Source organism: Ictalurus punctatus, chromosome 2, assembly GCF_001660625.3.
Source record: "Ictalurus punctatus breed USDA103 chromosome 2, Coco_2.0, whole genome shotgun sequence".
In the NCBI taxonomy this organism is placed as follows: Eukaryota; Metazoa; Chordata; class Actinopteri; order Siluriformes; family Ictaluridae; genus Ictalurus; species Ictalurus punctatus.
The window spans coordinates 13569567-13578586 of record NC_030417.2 but is presented as its reverse complement, the minus strand read 5'-3'; the positions used below and the strand labels follow the sequence as shown (position 1 = coordinate 13578586).

Genomic DNA, 9020 nt, shown 5'->3' with positions numbered 1-9020 from the left:
ATGTAACAGTAACAATGAGCCACGAGCTCGTCCTCGTAAAATCCTTGGAAACCAACCAAGCCTGTAAAATGAAGCGCTATTCATTGTATGGGGGCGAGGGAATCTCCTCAACCACCACCATCTGGATGATGGACTAAAACCCACAGTAGGAACAAAACAGCAAGTAATCATATAAGAATGATAAGAAATCCAGAAAACTTTGAGATTATCACTTGTCACCTTACAGGAAATAAAGCCATGAATATGAGAACCTGTATTAAACTAAATCGATCAACAAATTTTTAAAAATTATTATTTCATTCATTTCTTTAACTTTTTTGATTAAACACTGACCTTTACTTTCATTGAATAGACTTATTATTTATTGTAGGCTGAATGTTTAAATGTTAGCAATTACCGCAGACGTTAGCAAAAAGTGGGTGTTTCCTGCAAAGTCATTTCTCACAAAATCAGGTGATAATGTTCGCCCAGCAATGCAACTATCTCTTTATCTATAGAGACAAAAGAAAGATATTACAGAATGATCACTCTGAATGGCCGCCCATCCATGTAAATATCTCTATTTGTAAAGACAAAAGAATGAGGTTTAATCACCGTCTTAATGTGTAGTGACTGGGTTTATTTGTGAAGATACTGATGAATGAAAACATGGTGCAGCCCAAAAGAAAACCTGTCAGCTTGAGCTTTATTTTATATAGCTTTGTTTCTTTCAACTTTATGTACAAGAGCAAATAGAAATAACTATATTTTGTAAAAAAAATTTCCTGAATTTTGCGCCATCTGGCTTTGTCCATGGTTCCCTACTGCCGTCTAACTCCACCTGCCACCTGAAAGAAAAAAATAATAAATTTAAAGGAAGCAAGGAGCCACAAACCGTAGAGGCTAAGCGAAGAAGACCTTAATCGACGTCGAACTCTACCTGCCGCCATATACCGCCATATACCGCCAACCCACCGCCATATAGCTCAAACCTACCACCTGAAAGAAAAAATAAATGTAACAGTAACAATGAGCCACGAGCTCGTCCTCGTGAAATCCTTTGAAACCAACCAAGCCTGTAAAATCAAAGCGCTATTCATTGTATGGGGGCGAGGGAATCTCCTCAACCACCACCATCTGGATGATGGACTAAAACCCACAGTAGGAAAAAAAGAGCAAGTAATCATATAAGAATGATAAGAAATCCAGAAAACTTGAGATTATCACTTGTCACCTTACAGGAAAATAAAGCCATGAATATGAGAACCTGTATTAAACTAAATTGATCAACCAATTTTTTAAAATTATTATTTCATTCATTTCTTTAACATTTTTGATTAAACACTGACCTTTACTTTCATTGAATAGACTTATTATTTATTGTAGGCTGAATGTTTAAATGTTAGCAATTACCGCAGACGTTAGCAAAAAAGTGGGTGTTTCCTGCAAAGTCATTTCTCACAAAATCAGGTGATAATGTTCGCCCAGCAATGCAACTATCTCTTTATCTATAGAGACAAAAGAAAGATATTACAGAATGATCACTCTGAATGGCCGCCCATCCATGTAAATATCTCTATTTGTAAAGACAAAAGAATGAGGTTTAATCACCGTCTTAATGTGTAGTGACTGGGTTTATTGTGAAGATACTGATGAATGAAAAACATGGTTCAACCCAAAAGAAAACCTGTCAGCTTGAGCTTTATTTTATATAGCTTTGTTCTTTCAACTTTATGTACAAGAGCAAATAGAAATAACTATATTTTGTAAAAAAAATTCCTGAATTTTGCGCCATCTGGCTTTGTCCATGGTTCCCTACTGCCGTCTAACTCAACCTGCCACCTGAAAAAAAAAAAAAAAAAATTTAAAGGAAGCAAGGAGCCACAAACCGTAGAGGCTAAGCGAAGAAGACCTTCATCGACGTCGAACTCTACCTGCCGCCATATACCGCCATATACCACCAACCTACCGCCATATAGCTCAAACCTACCACCTGAAAGAAAAAATAAATGTAACAGTAACAATGAGCCACGAGCTCGTCCTTCGTAAAATCCTTTGAAACCAACCAAGCCTGTAAAATCAAAGCGCTATTCATTGTATGGGGGCGAGGGAATCTCCTCAACCACCACCATCTGGATGATGGACTAAAACCCACAGTAGGAAAAAAAGAGCAAGTAATCATATAAGAATGATAAGAAAATCCAGAAAACTTTGAGATTATCACTTGTCACCTTACAGGAAAATAAAGCCATGATATGAGAAACCTGTATTAACTAAATTGATCAACCAATTTTTAAAATGATTAATTCATTCATTCTTTAACATTTTTGATTAAACACTGACGCTTACTTTCATTGAATAGACTTATTATTTATTGTAGGACTGGAATGTTTAAATGTTAGCAAATTACCGCAGACGTTTGCAAAAAAGTGGGCGTTTCCTGCAAATGTCATTTCTCACAAAATCAGGTGATAATGTTCGCCCAGCAATGCAACTATCTCTTTATCTATAGAGACAAAAGAAAGATATTACAGAATGATCACTCTGAATGGCCCGCCCATCCATGTAAATATCTCTATTTGTAAAGACAAAAGAATGAGGTTTAATCACCGTCTTAATGTGTAGTGACTGGGTTTATTTGTGAAGATACTGATGAATGAAAAACATGGTTCAACCCAAAAGAAAACCTGTCAGCTTGAGCTTTATTTTATATAGCTTTGTTCTTTCAACTTTATGTACAAGAGCAAATAGAAATAACTATATCTATTTTTGTAAAAAAAATTCCTGAATTTTGCGCCATCTGGCTTTCTCTATGGTTCCCTACGGCCGTCTAAACTCCACCTGCCACCTGAAAGAAAAAAAATAATAAATTTAAAGGAAGCAAGGAGCCACAAACCGTAGAGGCTTAAAAGCTGTGGCCTCGCACAAATCAGTGTTTTCTTGGCTATTGCTGGAGGTAGTCGAGCACCGTGTTGGCTTGTCAGTGAATCAGTCCTGAGAATTTGTCTGAAGATCGAAGCATCTCATGGCCCGTACGGGGATCGAACCCCTGACCTTGGCGTTATTAGCACCACGCTCTAACCATCTGAGCTAACCGGCCTAAGGGGCCCCTTAAGACTGGCTCCGTACCGTGAGCTAGGACGGGGCTAAGCGAAGAAGACCTTCATCGACGTCGAACTCCACCTCCCGCCATATACCGCCATATACCGCCAACCTACCGCCATATAGCTCAAACCTACCGCCGGCTAACTCCACCTGCCACCTGAAAGAAAAAATAAATGTAACAGTAACAATGAGCCACGCGCTCGTCCTCCTAAAAATCCTTGGAAACCAAACCAAGCCTGTAAAATCAAAGCGCTATTCATTGTATGGGGGCGAGGGAATCTCCTCAACCACCACCATCTGGATGATGGACTAAAACCCACAGTAGGAACAAAAGAGCAAGTAATCATATAAGAATGATAAGAAATCCAGAAAACTTTGAGATTATCACTTGTCACCTTACAGGAAAATAAAGCCATGAATATGAGAACCTGTATTAAACTAAATTGATCAACCAATTTTTAAAAATTATTATTTCATTCATTTCTTTAACATTTTTGATTAAACACTGACCTTTCCTTTCATTGAATAGACTTATTATTTATTGTAGGCTGAATGTTTAAATGTTAGAAATTACAGCAGACGTTTGCAAAAAGTGGGCGTTTCCTGCAAATGTCATTTCTCACAAAATCAGGTGATAATGTTCGCCCAGCAATGCAACTATCTCTTTATCTATAGAGATAAAAGAAAGATATTACAGAATGATCACTCTGAATGGCCGCCCATCCATGTAAATATCTCTATTTGTAAAGACAAAAGAATGAGGTTTAATCACCGTCTTAATGTGTAGTGACTGGGTTTATTTGTGAAGATACTGATGAATGAAAACATGGTTCAACCCAAAAGAAAACCTGTCAGCTTGAGCTTTATTTTATATAGCTTTGTTCTTTCAACTTTATGTACAAGAGCAAATAGAAATAACTATATTTTGTAAAAAAAAAATTCCTGAATTTTGCGCCATCTGGCTTTCTCTATGGTTCCCTACTGCCGTCTAACTCCACCTGCCACCTGAAAGAAAAAAATAATAAATTTAAAGGAAGCAAGGAGCCACAAACCGTAGAGGCTAAGAGAAGAAGACCTTCATCGACGTCGAACTCTACCTGCCGCCATATACCGCCAACCTACCGCCATATAGCTCAAACCTACCGCCGGCTAACTCCACCTGCCACCTGAAAGAAAAAATAAATGTAACAGTAACAATGAGCCACGAGCTCGTCCTCGTGAAATCCTTTGAAACCAACCAAGCCTGTAAAATCAAAGCGCTATTCATTGTATGGGGGCGAGGGAATCTCCTCAACCACCACCATCTGGATGATGGACTAAAACCCACAGTAGGAACAAAAGAGCAAGTAATCATATAAGAATGATAAGAAATCCAGAAAACTTTGAGATTATCACTTGTCACCTTACAGGAAAATAAAGCCATGAATATGAGAACCTGTATTAAACTAAATTGATCAACCAATTTTTAAAAATTATTATTTCATTCATTTCTTTAACATTTTTGATTAAACACTGACCTTTCCTTTCATTGAATAGACTTATTATTTATTGTAGGCTGAATGTTTAAATGTTAGAAATTACAGCAGACGTTTGCAAAAAGTGGGCGTTTCCTGCAAATGTCATTTCTCACAAAATCAGGTGATAATGTTCGCCCAGCAATGCAACTATCTCTTTATCTATAGAGATAAAAGAAAGATATTACAGAATGATCACTCTGAATGGCCGCCCATCCATGTAAATATCTCTATTTGTAAAGACAAAAGAATGAGGTTTAATCACCGTCTTAATGTGTAGTGACTGGGTTTATTTGTGAAGATACTGATGAATGAAAACATGGTGCAACCCAAAAGAAAACCTGTCAGCTTGAGCTTTATTTTATATAGCTTTGTACTTTCAACTTTATGTACAAAAGCAAATAGAAATAACTATATTTTTTAAAAAAAAATTCCTGAATTTTGCGCCATCTGGCTTTCTCTATGGTTCCCTACTGCCGTCTAACTCCACCTGCCACCTGAAAGAAAAAAATAATAAATTTAAAGGAAGCAAGGAGCCACAAACCGTAGAGGCTAAGTGAAGAAGACCTTCATCGACGTCGAACTCTACCTGCCGCCATATACCGCCATATACCGCCAACCTACCGCCATATAGCTCAAACCTACCACCTGAAAGAAAAAATAAATGTAACAGTAACAATGAGCCACGAGCTCGTCCTCGTAAAATCCTTGGAAACCAACCAAGCCTGTAAAATGAAAGCGCTATTCATTGTATGGGGGCGAGGGAATCTCCTCAACCACCACCATCTGGATGATGGACTAAAACCCACAGTAGGAACAAAACAGCAAGTAATCATATAAGAATGATAAGAAATCCAGAAAACTTTGAGATTATCACTTGTCACCTTACAGGAAAATAAAGCCATGAATATGAGAACCTGTATTAAACTAAATCGATCAACAAATTTTTAAAAATTATTATTTCATTCATTTCTTTAACTTTTTTGATTAAACACTGACCTTTACTTTCATTGAATAGACTTATTATTTATTGTAGGCTGAATGTTTAAATGTTAGCAATTACCGCAGACGTTAGCAAAAAGTGGGTGTTTCCTGCAAAGTCATTTCTCACAAAATCAGGTGATAATGTTCGCCCAGCAATGCAACTATCTCTTTATCTATAGAGACAAAAGAAAGATATTACAGAATGATCACTCTGAATGGCCGCCCATCCATGTAAATATCTCTATTTGTAAAGACAAAAGAATGAGGTTTAATCACCGTCTTAATGTGTAGTGACTGGGTTTATTTGTGAAGATACTGATGAATGAAAACATGGTGCAGCCCAAAAGAAAACCTGTCAGCTTGAGCTTTATTTTATATAGCTTTGTTCTTTCAACTTTATGTACAAGAGCAAATAGAAATAACTATATTTTGTAAAAAAAATTTCCTGAATTTTGCGCCATCTGGCTTTGTCCATGGTTCCCTACTGCCGTCTAACTCCACCTGCCACCTGAAAGAAAAAAATAATAAATTTAAAGGAAGCAAGGAGCCACAAACCGTAGAGGCTAAGCGAAGAAGACCTTAATCGACGTCGAACTCTACCTGCCGCCATATACCGCCATATACCGCCAACCCACCGCCATATAGCTCAAACCTACCACCTGAAAGAAAAAATAAATGTAACAGTAACAATGAGCCACGAGCTCGTCCTCGTGAAATCCTTTGAAACCAACCAAGCCTGTAAAATCAAAGCGCTATTCATTGTATGGGGGCGAGGGAATCTCCTCAACCACCACCATCTGGATGATGGACTAAAACCCACAGTAGGAAAAAAAGAGCAAGTAATCATATAAGAATGATAAGAAATCCAGAAAACTTTGAGATTATCACTTGTCACCTTACAGGAAAATAAAGCCATGAATATGAGAACCTGTATTAAACTAAATTGATCAACCAATTTTTTAAAATTATTATTTCATTCATTTCTTTAACATTTTTGATTAAACACTGACCTTTACTTTCATTGAATAGACTTATTATTTATTGTAGGCTGAATGTTTAAATGTTAGCAATTACCGCAGACGTTAGCAAAAAGTGGGTGTTTCCTGCAAAGTCATTTCTCACAAAATCAGGTGATAATGTTCGCCCAGCAATGCAACTATCTCTTTATCTATAGAGACAAAAGAAAGATATTACAGAATGATCACTCTGAATGGCCGCCCATCCATGTAAATATCTCTATTTGTAAAGACAAAAGAATGAGGTTTAATCACCGTCTTAATGTGTAGTGACTGGGTTTATTTGTGAAGATACTGATGAATGAAAACATGGTTCAACCCAAAAGAAAACCTGTCAGCTTGAGCTTTATTTTATATAGCTTTGTTCTTTCAACTTTATGTACAAGAGCAAATAGAAATAACTATATTTTGTAAAAAAAATTCCTGAATTTTGCGCCATCTGGCTTTGTCCATGGTTCCCTACTGCCGTCTAACTCAACCTGCCACCTGAAAAAAAAAAAAAAAAAATTTAAAGGAAGCAAGGAGCCACAAACCGTAGAGGCTAAGCGAAGAAGACCTTCATCGACGTCGAACTCTACCTGCCGCCATATACCGCCATATACCACCAACCTACCGCCATATAGCTCAAACCTACCACCTGAAAGAAAAAATAAATGTAACAGTAACAATGAGCCACGAGCTCGTCCTTGTAAAATCCTTTGAAACCAACCAAGCCTGTAAAATCAAAGCGCTATTCATTGTATGGGGGCGAGGGAATCTCCTCAACCACCACCATCTGGATGATGGACTAAAACCCACAGTAGGAAAAAAAGAGCAAGTAATCATATAAGAATGATAAGAAATCCAGAAAACTTTGAGATTATCACTTGTCACCTTACAGGAAAATAAAGCCATGAATATGAGAACCTGTATTAAACTAAATTGATCAACCAATTTTTAAAATGATTAATTCATTCATTTCTTTAACATTTTTGATTAAACACTGACCTTTACTTTCATTGAATAGACTTATTATTTATTGTAGACTGGATGTTTAAATGTTAGCAATTACAGCAGACGTTTGCAAAAAAGTGGGCGTTTCCTGCAAATGTCATTTCTCACAAAATCAGGTGATAATGTTCGCCCAGCAATGCAACTATCTCTTTATCTATAGAGACAAAAGAAAGATATTACAGAATGATCACTCTGAATGGCCGCCCATCCATGTAAATATCTCTATTTGTAAAGACAAAAGAATGAGGTTTAATCACCGTCTTAATGTGTAGTGACTGGGTTTATTTGTGAAGATACTGATGAATTAAAACATGGTTCAACCCAAAAGAAAACCTGTCAGCTTGAGCTTTATTTTATATAGCTTTGTTCTTTCAACTTTATGTACAAGAGCAAATAGAAATAACTATATCTATTTTTTTAAAATTCCTGAATTTTGCGCCATCTGGCTTTCTCTATGGTTCCCTACGGCCGTCTAACTCCACCTGCCACCTGAAAGAAAAAAATAATAAATTTAAAGGAAGCAAGGAGCCACAAACCGTAGAGGCTTAAAAAGCTGTGGCCTCGCACAAATCAGTGTTTTCTTGGCTATTGCTGGAGGTAGTCGAGCACCGTGTTGGCTTGTCAGTGAATCAGTCCTGAGAATTTGTCTGAAGATCGAAGCATCTCATGGCCCGTACGGGGATCGAACCCCTGACCTTGGCGTTATTAGCACCACGCTCTAACCATCTGAGCTAACCGGCCTAAGGGGCCCCTTAAGACTGGCTCCGTACCGTGAGCTAGGACGGGGCTAAGCGAAGAAGACCTTCATCGACGTCGAACTCCACCTCCCGCCATATACCGCCATATACCGCCAACCTACCGCCATATAGCTCAAACCTACCGCCGGCTAACTCCACCTGCCACCTGAAAGAAAAAATAAATGTAACAGTAACAATGAGCCACGCGCTCGTCCTCCTAAAAATCCTTGGAAACCAACCAAGCCTGTAAAATCAAAGCGCTATTCATTGTATGGGGGCGAGGGAATCTCCTCAACCACCACCATCTGGATGATGGACTAAAACCCACAGTAGGAACAAAAGAGCAAGTAATCATATAAGAATGATAAGAAATCCAGAAAACTTTGAGATTATCACTTGTCACCTTACAGGAAAATAAAGCCATGAATATGAGAACCTGTATTAAACTAAATTGATCAACCAATTTTTAAAAATTATTATTTCATTCATTTCTTTAACATTTTTGATTAAACACTGACCTTTCCTTTCATTGAATAGACTTATTATTTATTGTAGACTGGATGTTTAAATGTTAGCAATTACAGCAGACGTTTGCAAAAAGTGGGCGTTTCCTGCAAATGTCATTTCTCACAAAATCAGGTGATAATGTTCGCCCAGCAATGCAACTATCTCTTTATCTATAGAGATAAAAG

At 37.5% G+C, this 9020-nt stretch overlaps 2 non-coding genes across 2 annotated transcripts; both read right to left on the bottom strand.

The window, feature by feature from the left end:
* Positions 1 to 3005: 3005 nt before the first annotated feature.
* Positions 3006 to 3079, bottom strand: trnai-aau (transfer RNA isoleucine (anticodon AAU)). The gene has a single exon. It is a non-coding gene; the product is annotated as a tRNA-Ile (tRNA).
* A 5179-nt stretch (positions 3080 to 8258) lies between these two features.
* Positions 8259 to 8332, bottom strand: trnai-aau (transfer RNA isoleucine (anticodon AAU)). Its single transcript has one exon. It is a non-coding gene; the product is annotated as a tRNA-Ile (tRNA).
* Between the last annotated feature and the right edge of the window lie 688 nt (positions 8333 to 9020).